Genomic DNA, 6880 nt, shown 5'->3' on the forward strand with positions numbered 1-6880 from the left:
TGCTGACTCGCTAAGTCATTTGTATGTAAGACAAATGTCTTAAAATAAACATTTTTGTAAAGTATCTAATATATAAGACTTTGATCATTAGTCAGTGATCAGCAAACAAACGAGATCAGCTTCCACTGTTGGAATGATTTATAGGTTTTTGTGTGTTTTGTGACAGAGCCGGCATGTTGAGTCTGAAAGATGAAGACAGAAACCTGTAAACATGCTGATAAGGGTCGGCAGTGTAAGGTGTTGGAACTGCTTATGAGATACAGGTTTTAAACAGGGTGTCCGGCCAGCATTCAATGAACAAACCATAGCAATTTTCTTTGAAAAAGGGAACTTTTCATAGATTGATGGTTATCTGTATTATTGATGGAAATTTCTCTCCTGATTTCAGATACTCAACACTCTATTGAATGTTATGTCTTTGCTCACACCTCCAAAGACATTCAAGAAACACGTCACATGACCACCACGTTTTGATGAGCCTCATTGTTGTTCTACTTTGTTTTTAGCACACACACCCTCTGTGAAAACACTGCAGCAGATTTGTGAGCAGCAGGGCATCCTCGCCTCTAATGAAGCCCTATTCAGTGATTGGGTGAGGCGTCATTCTTTCCAATGAAGATTATTAGATATAATTCCTGGGAACCACACCTGACCTGACTGTCAACATTGCTAACGCGTCCATTATCACCTGCTCTGATGGAGAAAATCTGATGCTCCTTTGAGTGTTAGAAAGTCAAGTTTGCTTGAAGCTGATGCTTGACAGTACTGCCTGATGACCTCCTGTATCTGGCCATCTCTGCTACATGAATATGCCTATGCAAACTCCGCACCAGAATGCTAGGGGTTTCTAGAGTGTTCTGTATGGTTGCTAGGGGGTTTCCAAAGGTGTTCTGGGTGGTTTCTAAGGGGCTCTTAGGGTGTTCTAGGTAGTTGCTAGGTGGATGCTTTCTGGCACTGGGGTGTTATGGTTGGTTTCTAAAGGGTTTATATGGTGTTTTGAGTGGTTGCTAGGGTGTTTCTATGGTGTTCTGGATGGTTGCTGGGGGTTCTTAAAGTGTCCAGGGCGGTTTCCTACTGGCACCTACTAGGGTGTTATAGGTGGTTGATAGGGGGTTCTTAGTGGTTGCCAGGGTGTTTCTATGGTGTTCTATAGGGGGTTTCTATGGTTTTCTGGGTGGATGCTCACTGGCATCTTTTAGAGTGTTCTGGGTGGCTGCTAGGGGGTTTCTATGGTGTTCTAGGTAGTTGCTAGGGGGTTTCCAGGGTGTTCTGGGTGGTTGCTAGGTAGATGCTTTCTGGCACCTTCTATGGTGTTCTGGGTGGTTGCTGGGGGTTCTTAGGGTGTCCAGGGCGATTTCCTACTGGCACATACTAGAGTGTTATAGGTGGTTGCTAGGGTGTTCTTGGTGCTTGCTAGGGTGTTTCTATGGTGTCCTAGTTGGTTTCTAGGGGGTTCTTAAGGGGTTCTGGGTTTTTGCTAGGTGGATGCTTTCTAGCACCTTCTGGAGGGTTATATGTGGTTGCTAGGGGGTGTTTTGAGTGGTTGCTAGGGTATTTTTATGGTGTTCTGGGTCGTTGCTAGGGGGTTCCTATGGTGTCTGGGGTGGTTTCTTGTGGTTTATGTTCTTGGTGGTTGCTTGGGGGTTTCTATGGTGTTCTGAGTGGATGCTTACTGGCACCCTCTAGGGTTGGTTATAGAGGGTTTATATGGTCTTCTAGGTGGTTGCTAAGGATTTTTTTTGTGTTCTAGGTGGTTGCTAGGGCATTCCTAGTGTGTCCGGGGTGGTTGCTTACTGGCACCTTCTAGGGTGTTCTGCATGGTTGCTAGGGGTTCTTAGATGGTTTAAGCTGGTTTTTAGCTGCAGTATTATTGGAGACAATTATCACCTATCTTCAAGTACGCTAACCGGTATACTCTATTTTGTTGGGGGGATAATAAATTGAGCATCATTCTTCCTTCTCATGAACTCTAGTCAACATTTTGTCTGACGTACATCAGTTTTCTGTTAATACCCTCACCAATCGCTAACCAGAGAACAGCATTTCAGATTATAATTGAAATATGCTTTCTCTGCTGTGCTGAGACAAGAGAGCATCAACAAAAGTTAATATTGGACAGATAATCAGTAGGGCCTAGACAAAGACTGATCCATGAGAGTGGGAGGTACACAGACCAGTGTTCCACTGATGGTTCGAGGACAGAGGACAGCTGATTGAGGAAGTGCAGCAGTTTATCTAAGTTGTGAGCATAGTGGTCACTGATGGAGGGACAGAGGCAGAGTATGGAGCAACTCCCTTTAATATCAAGGCATGACACCTCATTGTGCCACCTCTACGTCATTGTGTTGGGGGTTTCAAACCTCAGTGAGGTTTGCTTGTGAACAGCTCAGAATCTGAACCCTTCAGAGCAAAGCCTACCGCCAAAATAATGTTCAGGACTTCGACAATAATCATAATACAACAGAGTGGTCCTGACTGAAATGTAGTTTAAGTGATGAATGGAGTTCAAGCATAGTTCAGGCAGATCACGGCGTGACAGCCAGCATCAGCTGTCGCTCCGCTGATTGTAACTCTTCACACTACAATTAAATGAGATATATAAGTTCATCCGTACTTACACTTGCCTTAGTCTGTCGCACAGACATGCGCTTACCCTCCTCCATCCCCAGCTCCTCCTTATACAGGCACACTAGACAATTTTAAGGCTGATTTTAAGCCCGATTTTAAGCCCGATTTGCATCCCCAAACGATCGGGGGGTGTGGCCTGAGTCACGGCTTGTCGCAAACTATTTTTTGTCCAAAAAAATCCTATATTGTGTGGTGTCATTACGATTATTTATCTGTTCCCGATCGAGAAGGAGCATCCCCGAACTCAAATCGTAAATATCAAACATGTTTGATATTTACAACTCTTGATCGGACTGCCTCTGACGTGATACCCGCGATAGCCAATGAGAGCGAGCAAGCGTCACCTAACGGATGTTGCGTGCTTCTATAGCTGAAACTTGGCAGCCACAAACATGTCATGAAAGCAGAGAAAACATCACCCATATTCTTTTTTATACTTTGTTTTTCACTGTGAAACAGAACGCGCACCAGGAGCCAGCTGACAACGTTGATTGTCCTCGATTTGTTTTTCTTCTCAAGTCACGTTTGATCTCGCGAGTGTCTGTGGGATCACGTGTCACTGTGAAATCGTTCCTACAATCAACAAGTGTGGTCTCGTGGTCTGGTCGAATCATCTAGTGTGTGCGTTCAGAGGATTATAAGGCTAAAAATCGGTTGAACTGTCTTCATGTCTGTGGTCTCCCATGGTTTTAAAATCGTTTAAGATTTGAAAATCGTCTAGTGTTAAGGGGTTCTGGGTTTTTGCTAGGTGGATGCTTTCTAGCACCTTCTGGAGGGTTATATGTGGTTGCTAGGGGGTGTTTTGAGTGGTTGCTAGGGTATTTTTATGGTGTTCTGGGTCGTTGCTAGGGGGTTCCTATGGTGTCTGGGGTGGTTTCTTGTGGTTTATGTTCTTGGTGGTTGCTTGGGGGTTTCTATGGTGTTCTGAGTGGATGCTTACTGGCACCCTCTAGGGTTGGTTATAGAGGGTTTATATGGTCTTCTAGGTGGTTGCTAAGGATTTTTTTTGTGTTCTAGGTGGTTGCTAGGGCATTCCTAGTGTGTCCGGGGTGGTTGCTTACTGGCACCTTCTAGGGTGTTCTGCATGGTTGCTAGGGGTTCTTAGATGGTTTAAGCTGGTTTTTAGCTGCAGTATTATTGGAGACAATTATCACCTATCTTCAAGTACGCTAACCGGTATACTCTATTTTGTTGGGGGGATAATAAATTGAGCATCATTCTTCCTTCTCATGAACTCTAGTCAACATTTTGTCTGACGTACATCAGTTTTCTGTTAATACCCTCACCAATCGCTAACCAGAGAACAGCATTTCAGATTATAATTGAAATATGCTTTCTCTGCTGTGCTGAGACAAGAGAGCATCAACAAAAGTTAATATTGGACAGATAATCAGTAGGGCCTAGACAAAGACTGATCCATGAGAGTGGGAGGTACACAGACCAGTGTTCCACTGATGGTTCGAGGACAGAGGACAGCTGATTGAGGAAGTGCAGCAGTTTATCTAAGTTGTGAGCATAGTGGTCACTGATGGAGGGACAGAGGCAGAGTATGGAGCAACTCCCTTTAATATCAAGGCATGACACCTCATTGTGCCACCTCTACGTCATTGTGTTGGGGGTTTCAAACCTCAGTGAGGTTTGCTTGTGAACAGCTCAGAATCTGAACCCTTCAGAGCAAAGCCTACCGCCAAAATAATGTTCAGGACTTCGACAATAATCATAATACAACAGAGTGGTCCTGACTGAAATGTAGTTTAAGTGATGAATGGAGTTCAAGCATAGTTCAGGCAGATCACGGCGTGACAGCCAGCATCAGCTGTCGCTCCGCTGATTGTAACTCTTCACACTACAATTAAATGAGATATATAAGTTCATCCGTACTTACACTTGCCTTAGTCTGTCGCACAGACATGCGCTTACCCTCCTCCATCCCCAGCTCCTCCTTATGCAGGCGCGATCACTTAGCGTCTTGTCCACAGAAATCATCTATCAGCTAATCGTTGCTTAATCTTGTCCAGTCTTATTTACAGACTTGTATCACTTCTACATGGAATTTTATATCTGTTGCATATAAAAAAATATGGTAATTGCATTAGGCTTCGGGGTTTCAAACCTCAGTGACCCTTCAGAGCAAAGCCTGTCGCCAAAATAATGTTCAGGACCTCTACAATAATCTTAATCAAATAGAGTGGTCCTGCCTGAAATAAGAGTTTGTTCAAATTCCTAACCCAAAGTAGTTTGAAAAATAGTAGTAGTGTTGCTTGCATTAGCAAATACTGAGCAAGGGGTGATGATGGACAACATGATGTTTATCTCAACAAAGACGCTATCAGGTGAAATCTTCATAGCCTACATGGAAGACTTCCCCTTTGTAACACATGCTTCATGAACCCTAAGCTATGACTGCGATACTGTTAAAAAATATCTTTCTTTGTTTGCTAAGAGAACTTATGTACAATGAATGCATTAGAGTACAACCAAGCATGAGGAGCGAGAACAAGTTTGTATCATTCTTCAACTTCAGTCAGAAGGAATGGCTAGAATTCCATCTCTGCTGCAGCTTAATACTGATAAAAGATCGTTTACAGCCTGCCCACGTTAAACACAGCAGACACATGAGTCTGTGTCTTTATGTTTAAATGTCTGAGGATGGGACTATGTGCTGGTGTGTGGTTGTATGCTCCCCGACTGACCCTCTCAGGGAAGAGCAGTCACAGGATCACACCAGCCCTGACCTTTGACCCCATCTGGAGTGACCAATCATGCCCAGGCAGGGTCAGAGAGCTGGGGGAACACAGACCTGGGTCTCTGACTGTTGACTTTATCATGACTGATTCACATATTGCTCTAACCAGTAGCCCTGTTACAGGCCATTTAGCAGTGGAACAGACATGGGTATTAATCAGACGAATGACTGATACGGACACTCACCAGGAAGCTTAAGTAGAAGAGATTCCAGTTATTATTATTATTATTATTATTATTATTATCTTACCCCACTAGTGGCCTCTTTGAATAATTTTACATTTGATGCTATGACAACTACATTAGCAGATGTTTATCTTTATTTTCCTCAAAAACACTGGCTAATGAACCTTCATACTTTTCAAGCAAATTCATATGAAATCGCTACATAGTAAAACAGTTAAATTTTCAAATGAAACTGCGTTGGTTATTCAGAATGTTTATTCAGCAAAGAACCAGAGTTGATTTCCCTTGAGTTTATATATTAAAAATCAGTTAATCCGAGTTTAATTTAAGTTTTAAATTAGGCATTTTCACTCAGAAGTGAACATTCAGTCTTCATCTGTTCACTCTCATGTCTTTTGAAACCCATATGACTTTCATTCTTCCATGGAACACAAAAGCAGAGATGTATACTGAATGTTAGCTCCTCTTTTCCATAACACACACTACTTTTATTGTGTTTGTATGATTCATTGTTGTGCATTTTGTTGCCACCTGGTCCCTATATTACTGTAACCTCCCGTTGTAAGAATGAAGTTCACTTAATTGTATTGCATGTGCATTTGTAGTGCACTTAAAATCTTAAAAGTATATTTAAAAAAAAGTACTTGCAGATAATACAATATTAATTAATTAAAAGGCCACTTAAGTGTACTTAAAGAGAGACACTTTAATGATTATGCTTCTTAACACACTTAAGTATACTTTGAAAAGTGTACTTTGTAATAATGTCGAATTAAAAGTTTTCTTTAAAGTACATTTAATCGTTACATCTAATCTTTTGTTTTGCTTTAAATAAGTAACTAGTCGCCTAACAAAGCGATTTTAACAAAATTAAAATTTCAAATGTATACAGTGTGCTATTCAATATTATTTACAAAAGTTAATATATTTGAAATATACTAAATGGAAACTTCATCATTACAAATGTGTAATTAAAATATATTTAAATATTCAACATATAAGTTTCAATAGAAATGACATTAAAGTATATTTTAGTTCACCATAAATGCTTGTCAGTACATTCAGCAGTTACACTTTAACCGTATTTCAAAGACAAAAGAATTATGAAATTACATTTAAAAATGTACTTAAATCCTACATTGTAAAAAATGATCGTGATTTTAACGGTAAAAGACTGTACAAATGCCACATTAAAAACCTGTTAAATGATTAACAGTAAGTTTCCTTACTATATACGGTGAATAACTGTAATAGATCTAACCTTTGTTTTCGAGAAAGTAGCCTCAGAGTCAACACTCATAGACTGTGTCTGAAATCACAC

The sequence above is a fragment of the Sinocyclocheilus anshuiensis genome, unplaced genomic scaffold (assembly GCF_001515605.1).
Source record: "Sinocyclocheilus anshuiensis isolate Anshui unplaced genomic scaffold, SAMN03320099.WGS_v1.1 scaffold112, whole genome shotgun sequence".
Classification (NCBI taxonomy): domain Eukaryota; kingdom Metazoa; phylum Chordata; class Actinopteri; order Cypriniformes; family Cyprinidae; genus Sinocyclocheilus; species Sinocyclocheilus anshuiensis.